Raw genomic sequence first — 17,735 nt, forward strand, 5'->3', positions numbered from 1 at the left:
CAAGTTTATCTAGATAAAAAAATATATAACATGAATTTATTTTCAAAGTTTCCTTTATGTATCACTTGTATAGATAGGGCTATGGATGCTTTTGACTTTCGTACAGATGCTCAATGTAGTTACCAATCAAATATTAGTAATATGAAAATCTACCCGCTTTGCACATCCGGTGCAATTCGTTTGAGTGGCATTAGTCCTAGTATAGAAGATGATGTTTTGAAATTCAATGGAGTTGAACTAATCAACAATCCTCAAAATGAGGTAGTCGAATAAAGTCAAGTCTACATTGATAAGCACACACTTTCAGAAGTTATGAAGCACTACTCACTTTTTATGCAATTTCGATTCATTGCCACTAGATCCTGTCATAAGAGGTTAGAATGCTTTTGAAATATTTGTATGAGGTTGATATGGTGTGTTATTAGTTTTACTAATTATATTAATGACTTACATGTTGAATTGTAAATTAATAGGTATTATCTTAATTGCACATTCGATGAATGTTCGTGGTGTCTAAAAGCTTCAAGTATGAATGAAAGAGAGATTTTCAAGATTCAAGAATTTTGCGGTAAACATTCCTGTACGTTGAAGGACAGTATCTATTTAGAACGTCAAGTAACTACCAACGTGATTGAAAGTATGTTGATAGAACGGCTTGCTGATTCAAAAATCATGTACACACCAAGGGATATAATAGTTGAAATGAAATTATCACATGGTATTTCCTTGACATACATGCAAGCTTGGAAGGGCAAGAAAAAGGCAACCACTATATTGCGAGGTGACCCTGCAGAATCATATGGTGAAATACCACCATATTTATATATTTTAGAAACGACGTATTCAGGTACGACTGTTAGATTAAAAAAAATAGGCGAAGATCTTTTTGTGTATGTGTTTTTTGCACTAGATTCTTGTATAAGAGGATGAGAGTATTGTAGACCTATAGTGGTGATTGACAGCACAGATCTGAGATCAATTTATGAGGGTACTATGCTAACAACAACTACATTGGATGCAGGAGGTATGATCACTTTTTCTTAATATTTTTTTACTAACAAAATTCACAAATATGAAGTGTAAATTGCTTATTTGACATCCTATAAATCTGTTATGACAAGAGTTAAACATTGCTGTATGAAAAAATTTGTAAGGATGATCTCATTATAAATTCTGTGAGTATGATATAGAAACTGAAGTACCAAAATGTTATTAAAAATTCATAGTATATATCATGAATTAATTATTTTGTTTTATGAATTATATAAAATTTCTGTATGTTTATAGGTCACATATTACCGCTAGCATATGCTATAGTTGATTCAGAGAATGATGCCTTGTGGAGTTGGTTTTTTGAGTATTTTAGAATTGCTTATGGAGAAAGAGAGAATATATGCTTTGTTTCAGATCGAAATCAGAGTATATGGAATGTTACTGCCGCGATGTATCCTGGGGTTACTCACTATGCTTGTATTTATCATTTATTGAATAATTTACAAACTAATACCACAACTTCAGAAGAGGTGAGTAAATTATTCTTCAGTATGGCTAAGGCATACACATTTCAAGAGTTTAAAGAATTAATGAGCAGGATGGACCAAATAAGCAAAAAGGCGCGAAAATATTTATTTAATGTTAGGTGTCATAAATGGTCTCGAGCACATGCAACCGTTAGAAGGACATGGACTTTGACTTCTAGCATTGCAGAATCTTTTAACAATACATTAAAGCAAGCAAGAAAAATACCGGTGGTTTCATTGCTGGAGTTTGTTAGGGAAATTATTGAAACACGAAATGAAAAACATAGTGAAGAAGAAAGAAATATTTTCACAGTTCTTACCAAAAAATACAATGATATGTTGGTGGAAATTCGACTTTTATTAAAATTCATGACTGTAAGTATGGATACAATTTAAATGTAAAAATGTTAATTTTAAGAATTAACAGGTGTAGAAATTTATTTCTTGTAACGTCTTTATTAATGCAGGTAAGAGCATCCACAGAATACCTACATACTATTACTAATGGATCGAAGTGATTCACAGTGTATCTTCGAAATCGAAAGTGTAGTTGTGAAAGATTTTAACTTGATGAATTACCTTGTGGACATGTTATAGCGTCTATTCAGTACAGAAACCAACTTTTAGAGGACTATTCTTCAGCCTACTACAACAAAAGAATTTTTCAGGATACATATGCAATTCTTGTTGAACCACTTCCTTGCAAAAGTAAATGGGAAATACCAACACATGTGTTGGAAGATAGAATATTGCCTCCAGATGCAAAGAGACAATCAGGCAGGCCACCAAGTTATAACAGGAAGAAAGCATTTAATGAGTTCAAGTTCAAGAGGTCTAAAGTGACTTGTAGCAAATGTGGTACAGAGGGTCATAATAAGAAAACATACAGGAACTTTCCGCCAAGAAAATGATGTTCACTTGTTGATATTATTCATTTTGAATGTCTTTTGGTTTAGTTTATTTTCAATGATTGATGATATCAGAATACTAGAAAGCTATTCTAATATTTTATTTTATTTTATTTTATTTTATTTATTTCCACTGTTGACATATTACTCCAAAGTTGGTGTGAATTATGAATTAAATATGTTGACTAATTTTTTGGGTTTATTTTAATTGAAAGAAGGGAAATAAGAAAATAAAGGAGATGAGTTCTTTTTGTTTAATTGTTTTAGTTAAAGGAAACAAAGGATTGGTGAAATGTCATTAACGTCAAAGTTGCGTGAACTCTTCATTTTTGAGACCACACAATAATGAATTCTCCACAAGAATAATAATTCTGGAGAATATGAAAACCACATCTAAACATATTTGCAGAGTACGAGCAATATAGATTAGTACCCATGGTTTATCTAAAATGGTAAGACATTACTTCGATGTGTAGTCACCTCATGAAAATACGGTACGATAACGATATAGTGTCTGGTATGCGGTAACTTATATGCTAAATAACCTCATGAACTTACGGTATGATAATGATTTCAAATTTTCAAATCTCAAAAAATAACATTACTAGAACAAATTTCATTGTCAATATTTTGTGCAACAAATTTCTGGATCACCAAAAAATCAAGATGTTTTCATAAACAAAATGTTTCAAAATATAAACTAAAGTATTTACAAAGATCATGAAGAATAAACTTAATAATCTCTAATTCTTCATTTTGGTAACAGTTGCAGATTCTTTTGAAAGTGTTAGTCCACCATGATTTTTAATAAAGTTGCCAATAACTTCACGTTCGCTGATAGCACAATCATCTTGTTTTCTCCTGCCGTAATTTCAAAGCAATGTGTCATATCATATCCGAAAAGATAACGGGTCAAACTTGACCTTTGTAATGTCCAAAAAATCTCTGCTTATATACTATGTAAATGCGCAGGTATATAGTCCACAATCACTAAAAAACATATTTATATAGTAATTTTAAGAATAATGATAAATACTTCATATAACTAACAATTAAATCAACATACTTTGAGCTTTCAGATTATTGTGGTATTGAATTTTGCAGCACATATTCCAATGGTTCTTCTGGTTCAACATCAACATAATCTTCAACATTATTTCAGTCAATGTCATTCCTTTAATCATAGTATCCAGTACTAATGAAGAAAAGGAGAATCATTTTTGAAAATTTGCCAACCACCTTTTCAACCGAGGCTGTAAGCCTGGCTGAGTGAATACGCCCTCCACCAATAGAATCGAAGACATATAGACACCTACTTTTAATTAAAAAAAAAAAAAAAAAAACAAGCACCCAGTGAAATGCATTACAAAAATTTACAGGGATGCACACATAATCCACAAAATTCCAAGAAATATCCGCAAGAATCTTTAAGCCTTTAATGTATTGTACCACTTGATGATCTGGAGTTATTAAATTGTTGTCTCTTTGGTTGTTCTGCCACTTATCATGAATTTGTTCAATCCATTTGATGAAAAAACAGTCAGTAGCAGTAATCCTTGTTTGATTGTCTGATCCGTACTTAGTTTTTTTGTGCAAGTAATATATCAACACATCTACATGCTATTAGGATGTAGGAAAAATCACAGTAATAGTTATATTATATCAAAATCATCAGGCCACTTTTAAGAGAATCAGAATAAAAAACATAAGAAACAACAACAAATGAAACATGACACTACCATAAATATTTCACATCAGTTCATAAAATTCAAATTACATACCAGATTATACACAATTACGCTTAAATTACTTATATTAAACATGAAAGAAAGTATCAAGTCTCTCCAAGGTTGTCCAATTTAAATCATAAGGTAGAACCAATTTATTTGATCCACTTTAACTACTCCAAAATTCATAGGAGGATCTATCTTATTCTTAGCTACTGAAAAAACTGATGCCCAGCAAAAATCAATATAAGTGATCGAAATAGCCATCTTTAAAAATTAGTTTATACTATAAATAAATTTTACTACATTGACCTATTTTTCCTGTGAGATACTTTATCATAAACTCATTTTATAAACACTTCGATCAGTTGATCGTCAATATCAAACCCAATGTGATTGACAAATGGGTGTTTTGTCAAAAAGTAAACAAGTGTCTTTTCAGAGATGCTTTTAGATTCACTTAAATTCGTGTATGATGATTGGATATATTTTTTGGCAATCCTTTTTCGTATTTGTAAAATTGGTGTCAACGTATCTGTCACTCCTGCTTCAATAGGAACTAATTCATCTTTTATAGAAGGAGGCAACTCACATTCAACCATTGCAAGAGACTTATCAGAAGAAACTTTCAATTCAATAATTACTTTACCTGTAATACATCAACCTCTTTATTATACTGTACATAATAATATATCTTACAATCTATTATATAGATGAATAATAATATATGTGTAACACCTTTATAATATTTACATAAATATCAGAATAATATCATACTATATACTGAAAAATTTATAGACGTGTAATTAATGCTAGCAAAATCTTGAATCTAACTTGTCGTTTTCAAAGTAGAGGCATTTTGTGGATCGACATGTTCAGATACGTCTAGAGTAAATGTTGAAACATTTTTCTCTTTCAAGTGATTTCCAAGACTATCTGAGGGATGAACAAATATGTGACCAACAACATCACATTAAACATCAATGTTCTCCCTTCTTTGTGGTTTCTAAATTCATATGTTTCGACAATATCAAATTCAATTCATATGCAGATGTCAATTGCTAAAAACTAGATATAATGTATAGTGAATTTGTTTCTACATTATATACAACTAATAAAAAAAATTAAAAAAAAACTTACCACTGGATCTTCATTCTCTAAATTTTGAATTGACTTTTTCATTTATAAACTTATCTCAACGAGTATCTTCTTAACTAAATCATCCATAAAAGTCTTTATTTCACTAAATTGTACATCAACTTTATTCTGAAGATTCTTCAGATCTTCACGAACCTTTAAATGTAAAATATAATGTAAAAATATTTATACATTAACCAAAGATGATAATATATTTAAAGAAACATAAAACGAACTATCGTAATACTCACTTGAACAACTTCTTCACATAGCTTATCAAAATCATTTATCTTTTTTGAAGTGTTATCATCTCGATTGGGTTGTGAAAAATTAACCTTGGTTCCATCTGGTATTCCGACGATTCTCAACTCGTTATCCTTCAGAAGCATATTGGTATATTTGAACTAGCATATCAAAAATGAGAAATATAAAAAAATAATTCAAAATATGTATAAAATAAAAATGTATGAAAAAGTTTAAGAATAATGAGAACAATTAACAATATTGAAACTATAATTACCTTATTACCATTCTTTTTGAACATATCATTCTTGAGAAAATCAAAGTAAATTATTTGCGTGGATACTCGTCAATTGAAAATGCTTGATCTATGAAGTGGATTGTCTATACGGACAACAATCGAAAGAAGAACCTTCGATAAACACTCATAGAACCATATTTGCAGAGCTAAAGAAAAACCCTCAAATTTAACATAGCTTGGATCATCCTTTAACTGGTGAGAAATTGATTTTCTCAACTTGTTGAAACATAGGCTACCCCATGGATACTTCACATATTCACCACTCTCTACCAATTCAAAGTGTAATTTGGGTATGACCGATCTATTGATGGTGACGAGAGCAAAAAAATATTAATGAAATACAACATAGTCATGTTGAAAACATCTTCATCATTCACCAAGTATTTTTCTGTCTCCAAATCTTTCTCTTCAAAGATCCTTATAAATTATGCCTTATTTACTTGGTTTATCATATTGAAGTACACATCAATCAACTTGCTGCGAGTATTGAAATCCTCTACGAAATCACTTTTATCACCACATTTTAATCCAGTGATTGCAGCAAATGTAGCTCACTACCATTGAAGTTAACAATAAAAATATCATCACGATCATTATCTGTTTTCGTATACATTAGACTGCGAATAAGTTGTGGCTGAACTTTAATTGGAGGCAAGTCGAGGAAATATCCAAAAGGTGATTACCTAAACAATTGTAGCTGATTGGTTAAACGCTCCCTGATATCGTTAAATACATCGAAGTTGGCGTTCTAGCACCACTGTGTACTTTATCTTTTGCTTCTTTATTTGAACAATAATTGTAAATAGTTGAAAAACATAAAGCATTTACATTAAATCTAATCAAAACATTGAAAGAAATCAAAATCTAAACTTAAACTATACAAATTATGATTAACACAGTAAAATCTCTTGAGCATACTTTTTTTGTTGTTTTACCCTTTGAAGATTGTCCTTTCACTTTATCTCCTTTTGCTTTTGATTTTTTAACTCTTAGTTTCTCAGATCTAACGCATTTCAATTTAGAGACCATCCTTTCCTTACCAACGTCGGATTTCTATTCATAATCAAGAAAAAAATTATAGAGCTACTATAAGAATGAAAATAAAAAAATAAAGAAAAAAATCATTCAAAAAAAAAAGTACCTCAGCCGTTTTTGGTAACTTATCTCCACAAATATCATCCTCAAAATTCGAATCTGATGATACCAATGTTGGTACATCTTTAACCTTTCTTTTATCACCATGTTTAGGGCTATTACTATCAATTAAAATAGGACTCAAAATTTTTGAGACCTAAGTTGGATTGAACGATCCCAAACTAAAACTCGATGGAGAAAAGTTTATGGGACTAGGAGTACGATTTGCCTCAATTCTAGCGCTTTTTCTTGGAGTACATTCCGTAGCAGATTTTGAATTCACCATTTTTGCGTTCTATCTAAGCTCTAAAAAATATGAGTGAAGAAAATAGTTATGATAATTTTGTCTTAATTTGGGTGGAGAAATTGGTGAGGATTCTTTTTTTTTTTTGTTAAGAATGGTGAGAATTTTTTTTATTTTTTGGTTAAGAATGGTGAAGATTCACTGCTGAAGTGTAAGTACGAGAAAATTAAAGAAAAAGACTGTAGAAGTAAATATATATACGGTAAAATATATAAAATAACATAAAGAATAAATACGTATCCCATAAACTCAGCCAATTTACCTAAATTAATTCCAAAAATATTTTTTCCCTTAAATTTTGGATATGTATTTTAAAAAGTTATTTTTAGTGGATGATAGATTTTGTAAATAAAAACCTCATTTTGAAACTGCTGTTATATTTTGTAATTTAGGCTCTAAATATGTATATTTATGTGATTTTTTCAAAGAGGAATTTTTCCAAAGAAAATTATGAAACATTATCATATTTACCAACGAGGAAAAAGCTTCAGAAAATAGGAGAAACCTAGCGCCTAAACGCATGAAAGAACCAAGTCAAATATGATCGAAATCCTAGATTCTTTATCCGACTCATGTTAAATGGGAACTAGTTATATCGACATTAATTTTTATCGACTGATTGATTTGTTGTATTAGAATAAGAATTGTACTGGGTGTATTAGAATAGGAATATATAGATACCTTGTCTTGTTAATAGTATAGTTTTCTATATATATAAATAGCACCAAATAAAATGTACAAGTAATAACTATATTAGTTAGAGAGCAGGACAAGAATAACACTTCAGTGTAAAATAATGCCACCAAATGAGTTAGTGAATTTGATATTCCTCTTTTTAGCTATTTAAACATTTTTTGGCTGACCAAAGTACAATAATTTTTTACCTTTATGCTTCTGCTTTTGTTTCTTTGCTTTTCTATTTTTTTTAAAAAAAATTTTTGTTGCAATTGTCTTTTAAAAGAAAAATCATTGTTTCTTTTCGTCTTTTTTTTCTTTTCCAATTTTTTTTTAAAAAAGAAAAAAATCTTTTTTCTCTTTTCCTTTTTAACAATCAAATATGAAAAAATATTTTTTAAAATACAACAAAAAAAGAATGTATAACTGCATATTTAATAGCAAACATAAATATTTTGATACTAGATACAATACATATATGCAATAACAATATAATTTCTATACAAATTCTGCACAGATACATATTCTATATGATAATGATACAATTTATATACATATCATATACAGATACATATTCTATACAATAATTATACAATTTATACATTCTATACAACAATTATATAGTTTCTATACATATCCTACACAATTTTTGTTTAAAATAATTACTTAGATAAATATTCTATACAACAAATATACAGGTTCTATGTACATTCTACGCAGTTTCTATTTAAATCTTATGCAAATATGTATAGTAATTATACAATTTCTATACACATTTTAGTAAATAAAAATCTTAGTAAATTAATTTATACACACATCCTCCTTATAATCTTCACTTCGAAAATGATGAAAGGAAAGAAACAGGTGATTGTATCGAATGGTCAAATCTAGCAGCTCACAGCTCACAGTTAGACGACAACGATTTCTATTACATGTTTGTTTAGCCTCAGTTTACCTTGTTTTTTCATACTTGCATATAGGTCTTGTACAATCGTTACATCAATCAACACATGAACATTTATTCAAATCTTATCTTTTCTGTTGATCAAAGGACTTATATAGTTTCTTTTTACGAAGGATTTGAGAAAGATGAGAAAGAAAAATGGTTATGAATTGAAAAAAAGGAAGGTATAGTAAAATAATGAAGAAGACAAAAAAGTACCGACTTAATTAAGCTAACTTTATGGTATTTGGATCATATGTATTAAGAAAATTTTACATAAATAATAAATCCTAACTTTCTATTATTACGTAAAATTTCATTTTTCAAAACTAATTATAAATATCCCATTTTTTACACTTTCTCTCTCCAAACTCCATATACATATCACAATTTTCCTTTCATTACTCCTAATGCTCCATAATTTATGCCTAAAATAAAGTAACTATATTTTCACTATTCAAAAGGTTTGAATTTATAATCTTCATTTTTTATACCGCAACAAGTCAAATATAACATAGTTTTCCAATCTCTTTGCCGGCGAACCACGTCGCCAGTGCCCCCTCTAATCCATTTTTGCCTATGAACCATGCTGGTGGTGATGGTGATTCTTTGATGTTATCTATCTTTGAAGGATTGACACAACCTCAACGAATTATGTTGGTGGTGGTAGGGGTTCTTCGATGTTCTTCAAGTAAGAACATTGTTATCGTAGCTATGGTATGTATATGGGTAAAGTTACGAAATCTTCAAGTAAGAAAAAAATTAAAGGATCACGACCTCGGCTTTTAAAGGTTTTGTGATTTGCTTTTGAATTTGTATTTTTTTTTCAATTTTATTGCTTTCTTATACATTGTTTAGCTATGTATGTTTAGGGGTAAAGTGGCATTTTTTATGAGAACTGCTTTTATTTCTACTCCACATACATTAATACGCAATGTATATGATTGACTCATTTTGTTATTTATACATGCAAGAATTATGTATGTCACACCCCCATTTTACGTACTCTAAAAGATTTATATTTTAAGTTCGAAAGGGTTTTTATTAAAGTGACAAAATGAAGATTGGTTCCGAAAAAAAAGAATTATTTTTACATTCAAAATCAGAGTCGCCACTTGGCATAATCTGGTGTGCCAAGTCACCATTGAAAAATCCTTTTCAAACCATCTGACTCTTTAAACTGATTTGCGAACAGAGACTCCGGCTAAGGAATTCTGTTGACCGAGGGGAAGGTGTTAGGCACCCCTCGATCCCGTGGTTCAACCACGGTCGCTTGGTAGAGTATGTCGACTATTTTGGCATTAAGAAATGTATAAACCACGCAAAAGCACGCAAAATCATCAAACAATAAACAAAATAAAACAATCCAAAAAAAATGTAAAGTCCAGTCCAATTATACAGTCCGAAAAATAGAAAAATACGAAAATATAAATCCTAGTCTAAACTAAATCTAGACTAAGCTCCAATGCCTTACCCGACACCGCGGGCCTTCATCACTATCATTTTCCGCCAACATGATACATCGGGGCATTCCCCGGTGAATAAATACATAAAACCTCGAGGCATTCCCTAGTAAAATGAATACATTTTCTCAATTTTTGTGCGTTAAAATAGAACGAACCATTCAACGAATATTCACACATTCAGCAAATCACCATCTTCCATTTTTTTCTACAATTTGCCTACCCAAACTTAGTATTTGCCTACCAATTGAACAATTTAAACCATAATACTACCAGTTTCAACAATATCCAACAATGAATCAAAATTAATCAACGTTCATCTTATTCGATCTTTTAATTCCCACCCTCCAATTCTGTACTCAAATTATCAATTTCAAATCTCAAATGATATCATATCATCACACCATATATAATCGAGGAAATCAGCAACAAATCAAACAAAGTAACAATTCATCACCAATAAAGATCAACCAACACGATATTCAATTCAATGCACGGATATCGTCAATGAGATAAAAAGAGGAAAAGAGTAGAATTGGACCTTAATTTAAAGCTTTTGAACTCAATGTTATTTGAATTAAAAGAGTCCATATCCGAAAACCTCCAAACGAACCTCAACCACGATCAAACTCGACTCGATATAGAGAAATACAAACTGGATAGATTTTGACCTGACAGAAAACCTCAAAAATGATCGACACCAGCTCAGCGTTGAGACCCGCAAGCCCAAACAGGAATCAAATCCAACTAAAAAAAAGATGTTGATACGAACCAAAATCAACAATTTCCAACCGAATTTGACCGAAACCCATCGTAATCCGTGCTGGATTATCTTTAGCACTTAGTCGAAGCTCCGTAAGTAACAAAACAGAGGAAAAGAGTTATAAAAAAACTGGAACAACGAATGTTTCCGACAGTACGTCGTCGAAAAATTGTTTTGCTCAATGTTTCTCGCCATTTTTCTCAACGATTTAGACCAAATTCCTTATTGTTCTCCGATCTCTCTCAATTTCTCTTCTCTCGAATATCTCTCTCATCACTATCCCTCTCCCTCGATCTCTTTCCTCTCCGATCTGTGCATACGTGACAGTGTGTGAATATGGAAATGAAAGATTTTCTGAGAGTGGTGGGTGTAAATTAATCCAAAAAATGACAAGAATACCCTATGTGTATGTGTTTAACAGTGGATTAATCAGAAAGAAAAATAATCCCCCCCAATCCCATGTTTGCGAGTGAATCCCGTATATGTATGTGTGTGTATACGATTCTGTGAATGGGAATTATGTGAGAAGTCTGTAATGTGTATATGGTTGTTTGTATATGGCAGTGACGATGAGGAAGACCCAAGCCAGAGAAAAAAATGGAGTCCCCCTTTTGTGTGCGAGAGTATTGTGTATATGTTCTCTTTCCCCCCAGATCTGTGTGTGCTATGTAGAGTGAATTGTGAGAGTGGGTGGGGCAGTGGGTACACGCGGGTAGGGGTAAGGGGTAGGGTGTGGGGTGGTGAGGTGGGGGGTAGGGGTAATGATGTGTTGTCCAAAATTGATAGGAGGAGTGATTAATTTTGTTACAAAAGAATAATTGGGGATTAGGTTTGTTTGTGGGTTTGTTATTTTGTTGTATTTTTATGGGATATAATAATACGGGTGAGGGCACGTGGTAAGACAGGGATAAAATGTGTAACTTGGTTCTTCGGGAGGGACAAAATTAGGTGTCTACAATGTATAAGGGCTGTCAGTGACATGTAATTTATATAGCTTGAAGTATTCGGATTTTATACATGTAAGACTTATGTATAAGGGGTTGTCTGTGTAATGCAATTTATTTGGTTTGACCCAATGTTATATGTTTTATGTATAAAACTATTGTTTACTACTACTATTTTTTACCTTACACATTTCATGTTATCTTTTTATGTATAGGTTATGTTTCTTCTGCAGCTATGTTTTATCTTATATATAAGCATGTTATGTATAAGGTTATGGTTAACTGCTGTTCTGTTTTAAATTATACATTTGAGGTTATTATAATAAAGTCAAATTTATAAATATGTACGTCTTTTCACTTGTCAATATAAGCTGAAGTTTTGATGTTAAATTTCTCTAAAGTTCAGAGAATTGCGATGTTCATATTATTGATAAATTTTGACGAAAAACAGAGTTTCAAGAACACAAAAATTAATTGCTTGAAAAAACAGAGAAATTTTGATCAATGAAATTTTTGTGTTGTTTGAAGTTTTTTGAATTTGATTTGTTGTTATTGATAAGGATCCATTAATCATAATTATAATAAGTGGCGTTAATTGTGCAACAAATTAAAGGTGGCTGATTTATTTTCCATAAATGACGTTAAAACAGTTATTTCATATACATAGGTTGTAATGTATAACAATGATCAACAATGTATAAGAACATTAAAAATTCGGAAGAGAAAAAAAATAAATAACAAATCCGAAAGAGAATGTAATTAACTACCTAAAGTTTGATATTTATGTTATTTACCCATGTATTAATGGCTACGAATTGAAAACTAAATGATGGGCTGAAATGGCCCAAGGAGGAAGAAGAGAGTTAAAGTAATTCAATGTCCATTAAATGATAATAAATTGATCTGGCCGATCATAATTTGACTAATTGATCAAATGTTGACCATTTATTTTCAAAATGACTAGTGAGTGTCCTTTCCCTGTTATTTATGCCATACTTAAATTATAATCACTACTATTTTTATACATCTTATCTAATAGACTAATACTCCCTACAAAAAGACCAGAGGCGAACTCAGGATTTGAATAGTACAGGTACACCTTTATCATAACATAAGCGCTCGAGAATCTTTCAATGACGACTGACGGATAATGTCGTGTATGATTGACTGATTAGTAAAGCCTTAAGGAATGACGAAAATACAAATATATAGGTCAAATATGAATTTTAGGGTAATATATAAACCTTAAATCCTTATAAATAGAATAGTTCAGTAGCCCAGTGGTTAAGGGTGGACTGTATAAGTAAAGAGGTCAAAGATTCAATTCCTCACAGCTACTTTTGTTATTAAAAATTAATAACACAAAAAATAAAAAAAGAAAACTCAACCCTGGGATTCGATCCCGGATCACATCTGTGGAAAACAGGATTGGAAACCAATATGCCCAAAGTGCTATTGTGTTCTTTAGAGTGCACATAATTTATATAGCAGTTTCTTAAGGTATATACATGTACGTTTACAAAAAAATTTTTGAACTTACCGAGTGCACGTGCACTCCCATCCTAACACGTGGATCCGTCCCTACAAAAGACTGTTAGAGATTGAACGTGATTCAGTTGAGACTTAGAACCTAGGTAGATCAGGTTTAATAAAGTAACAGACTACGATAAGAAAACATAATCATGATATAGATTGATAGAAGAATTCATGATTTAGCCTGTGGGTACAGTGTATAATTAGATAAAATGTGAAAATTCATAAGGATATTCGGAGCCAAAAGGGCTATCTTTTTAATCAAAAATACTAAAACGTACAATTAATTTTAAAAAATATCAAAATGGATAAATCGCCAGTGACCCAGCGACTTACAAGTCGTCGGGCCCACAGCGACTTGAAAGTCGTTGGACCTCCAGCGAAATAATGTTACATGCGGAAAAAAAGGCTGCATAATTGATTAAAAAAGGCTGCATAATTGTTACTGTTTGCATGTGAAGTTTTTGCTTTTGTGAATAAAGGGAATAAGGGTAAGGCTGACAAAGCTGAATAAAGGGAATAGGGATAAGAAAATTTTTTTTGCTCTTGGCAAGGCTGACACGCCAACTTGCAACTTTTGAATGTTTATGCATGAGAAGTGAAATAGACAAATTTTCAATGTTTATATATAGGGTTTGCATGAAGAGTTTTCATACTCCGAATTCAACTTACAATACAATCTTGATAACAAAATTTTTTAAACTGAAAAAAATTTACAAAAATTTAATCAAATACAAGTTAAGATATCAATTATAAGGTATGTTAATATATAATTTTTACGTTATTTTTACTGTGAAATATAAAAATATTGCATCGAATTCTTAAACTTAAACTTTACATTCTGTAAATATTCTTTATTAATTTACTTTGATCATAACAAATTGATTTTTTTATGTAGATATGAATCCATTGTTAAAATTACAATCTAAACATCGATCTCAAAAAATTTGGGACATCGAGGGACAAGATATGTATTTAAATATACGTCGTGCGGATACTGAATTTTTGTTGCACATACAGGAGCGTCCATTGCATCATCGAATCCTTCAATATTTAAGTTTTTGTGGTAGAGGAATTGTAGTAGTAGGAAACATTCTTTACGATGTTGGACTTATAAGTGTGTTGGTTGAGAGGTGGCACCCCGAAACTCACACATTTCACTTGCGAATTGGTGAGGCCACTATTACATTACAGGATATTGAAATTATGTTTGGAATGGTTGTAGATGGGAGTCCTATACTTCTAGAAGGTTCTATCGATTTAGGAATCGTAGCTAGACGACAAATGATGCGTGACTTAACAGGATGGGAAGCTCCTCTAAATTACTTTTCTGGAATTAGAAGAATACTTGTATCTAAATTAGCTGCATATGTAAAAGAGTTAGATGATATTACTGATGATACTCTTGAAATTGAGGTGCAACAGAGAGTTAGGTTGTACCTTTTATGTTTGAACGGAGGTGCATTATTTTCAGACAAGTCCAATTCTAAAATATCTTTGGACTATTTAATTGACTTGAAAGACTTAAATGCAATGTCGACAAAGTTTTGGGGCGCAGCTGCATTGTCATTTTTATACTATTCTTTATGTCGTGCATCCATGTCTTCATGTAGCGATGTATGTGAATTTCTTGCCGTAGTTCAGGTACGTGAAACTTAATATTGTGTTTTAAAATTTGTACTAATTAATTTAATTGTGTTATTAAAATTAGTTGATTTTATATTTTTGTAGGTATGGGCATGGGAGCGTATTATTCCACTTCAGCCAGCACCGCACCCTCTGGGGGCAAACCATCATGAGGCCTCGGCTCCACTTGCACGTAAGTGGAGACGAGGTATAGTTCATGAAAATGAGGCTAGAAATATACTTATCATAATTAGAGATGTCCTGGATAACCTAATTATTGAGCAGGTAATTGAACTTTTAATACTCATGATTTGTCATATTGATTAAAAAAAAATTTAATGTAAGAATTGAAAAGTATCACATTTGTTACTAATAGATTTTCTTATGTATAATTTTAAATATAATATTATTTCTATTTGAAAATAGCAATATAATTACTGTGTTTTATAACGATCTATTTGTTTTATAGTTTATTTGGGAGCCCTATTCAGAAGAAATAAACATTGAATTGCCCGTATGGTGTCAGAGGGGAAAACCTATTTGGATGGCTAGAGTGCCACTTATTTGTGGAATAGTCCGTGAGTGGCATATGATTGATCGTGTTGTTAGACAATTTGGTTATCTCCAGCATGTACCTGGACCGTGTACTCACTTTCACGAACAACTTTTTAAGCGTGATAACCGAAATAGAATAACACAAGAAGTTTAAATATGTATAACGAAACAAAAAATATGTGGGATACATGTCAGGTACATATTTTTGAGTCCCATCATATAAACAATCAATTAGAGTACATTCATTGGTATTGTAATTATGCTCGCATGTTAATTGGAAATTCAAAGCATGTTGTTCAATGAGGATATCAACACATGGCAGGCAGACATGAGGCCTTGGTACGTATATTCAAAAAATCTTAATGCACGTCAGTGGTCTTTTTAATACATGTCAATGACCATTTTTATTTTGTATTTTTAGGATATGGGACATGAAACCATTTATCGAATGGCTCAATTGGTTTTACGTGTTTCAAGAGCAACTAGCGAGATGTATGAATTTGCATCAGAGGTTGCCCGTATTTCTTCGCAATCAATGAATTCTGCCTATCTAGGAACACGATTGAGCTTTGCTCCTAATTATGCACCACCAACTCAATCTACGGAATCACCCCCAGTGCAAATTCGCCGTCAGGGGCGTCAATCTGCATCTACAGATAGTACGCGTCAGGGTAGAAGAGGTGGTCGCAGAGCAGATAGTATGGCAGATCGTAGCGAAGAACCACATGATAGTTTCGGCTTGTCTCTAGCTACTACTACTGAGGCCTATTATCCGACGTTTGAATTTGGTGAACCCTTAACAGCTGTCACTGATTTTTTACGCGAAGAAACGGTTGATTTTGTAACGCCACCCATTGTGCAATATGATTTTGCACAATTAAGTGAATTTCATCATGCTCCCCAATTCGGAATGCGTGAATTTTTCATGAATAACTCTCCATTTACTGAGACATTGAGCTTTTCTGATGTGAGTCGGTAATTCATAAAATATATTTAATAATTTATGATTAATTAATTAATTATTATTTAAATAATTATATTTTATGTATTTACAGGCAACAATGTCCAATGCAGAAACTTCTCAACCATATGTATGATGTAATTTCTTGATTTACATACTTCATTTTATTTATAGTCTTAAATAATCTTACCTTTAAAATTTTTTTTTGTAGGTTGTGAGAGAAGATGGTCGTCGAAGATCAACTAGGCCACACGTACCAACTTATTGTGGCACGGGTAGTCGTCATGATCACGTTGGGGGACAAAATTAATCAAAATTTTTGTTGGTAATTTCAAAAGACCAAATTTAAGTAGGCTAATTTTTTCTAGTGTAATTTAGGTAGGCTAATGGTCCACTATGTAATTTTTATTATGTTTAGATGAATTTAAAGTTACACCGTCATGAAAAATTTATATTATTATGTTCAATTCCCTTGTCAAGTCAACAAACATAAATTAGCAAGCAGTAGAATATTTTTATTCTAAGGTAGTAGCCACGCAACATTACTCTTACGTTATGAAGGTACAACGTGGTTGTTTCAAATAAATCATCGATTCAGCATTACAAGATTTATATGCAACTTGTAGTTGAGGTTTATAATGAATCCAATCAAGATTAGTTGATTCGTATCCATTAATATAGACTGCTCTATAAATTACTTTTGTTTCATCACATCATCCTCCATGAAAAATAATAAATAATTTTTAACATTTATTTTTTGATGTTTGATAAATAAGAAAAAGATTTTGTATGAAAAACATTTATGTTAAGCTAGATAAATAATGGTTACGTTTTGCTTGGACCCTTTGAATTGAAAGGCTAATCGTAGTCCAATGATTCTATTATGAGTTTAAATTTTATGCTCTGTCAGTGTATCAACTTTTTACAATATTAGGTAATTTTAGTAATATTTAATCACGATAATTTATCTTTAAAAATTATTAAAAAAAATATATCAATAA

General features: G+C 31.3%; 1 long non-coding RNA gene across 3 annotated transcripts in view; it reads left to right on the top strand.

Moving 5' to 3' along the window:
* LOC107851864 overlaps window positions 1–2,555 on the top strand; it is an 11,143-nt gene extending 8,588 nt beyond the window's left edge. For all 3 annotated transcript variants that reach the window (XR_001669197.2, XR_001669196.2, XR_001669198.2), the window contains one exon: window positions 474–2,555. This is a non-coding gene — a long non-coding RNA (uncharacterized LOC107851864). The remainder of the gene's footprint in view (window positions 1–473) is intronic.
* Window positions 2,556–17,735: the final 15,180 nt, after the last annotated feature.

The sequence above is a fragment of the Capsicum annuum genome, chromosome 12 (assembly GCF_002878395.1).
Source record: "Capsicum annuum cultivar UCD-10X-F1 chromosome 12, UCD10Xv1.1, whole genome shotgun sequence".
NCBI classification, from domain to species: Eukaryota; Viridiplantae; Streptophyta; class Magnoliopsida; order Solanales; family Solanaceae; genus Capsicum; species Capsicum annuum.